Genomic DNA, 613 nt, shown 5'->3' with positions numbered 1-613 from the left:
ATCCTCATCCTCATCCTAATCCTCATCCTCAACCTCATCCTCATTCACGTCCTCTTCCAATCCTCATCCTCATCCTCATCCTCCTGGTCATCCTCATCCTATCCTCATCCTCATCCTCTTCCACATTCTCATCCTCATCATATCCTCATCCGCATCCTCATCCTCGTCCTCATCCTATACTCATCCTATCTTCATCCTATCCTCACTCTCATCCTCACGCTTATCCTCATCCTGTCCTCTTCCTCATCCTCATCCTATCCTTATCCTCATCCACATTCTCATCCTCATCCTATCCTCATCCTCTTCCTCATCCTCATGAAACTCCTTATCCTATCCTCATCCTCATTCTCGTCCTCATCCTTATCCTCATCCTATCCTTATCCTCATCCACATTCTCATCCTCATCCTTATTCTCGTCCTCATCCTATCCTCGTCCTCTTCCTCATCCTCCTCCTCCTCCTCATCCTATCCTTTTCCTCATCCACATTCTTATCCTCATTCTCATCCTCTTCCTCATACTCATTCTACTCATCAATTCCTCCTCATTCAGGTCCTCTTCCTATCCTCATTCTCATTCTCGTCCTCATCCTATCCACTTCCTCATCCTCATCCT

General features: G+C 46.3%; 1 protein-coding gene across 1 annotated transcript in view; it reads left to right on the top strand.

Moving 5' to 3' along the window:
- The window catches only part of LOC109353800 (CASP-like protein 4D1), a 7,275-nt gene that overhangs the window by 2,017 nt on the left and 4,645 nt on the right, over positions 1–613 (top strand). The gene's annotated exons all lie outside the window — the stretch shown is intronic.

This window comes from Lupinus angustifolius, chromosome LG08, assembly GCF_001865875.1.
Source record: "Lupinus angustifolius cultivar Tanjil chromosome LG08, LupAngTanjil_v1.0, whole genome shotgun sequence".
Lineage (NCBI taxonomy): Eukaryota > Viridiplantae > Streptophyta > Magnoliopsida > Fabales > Fabaceae > Lupinus > Lupinus angustifolius.
The sequence above is the reverse complement of the archived record's forward strand: the minus strand, read 5'-3'. Positions and strand labels throughout refer to the sequence as shown.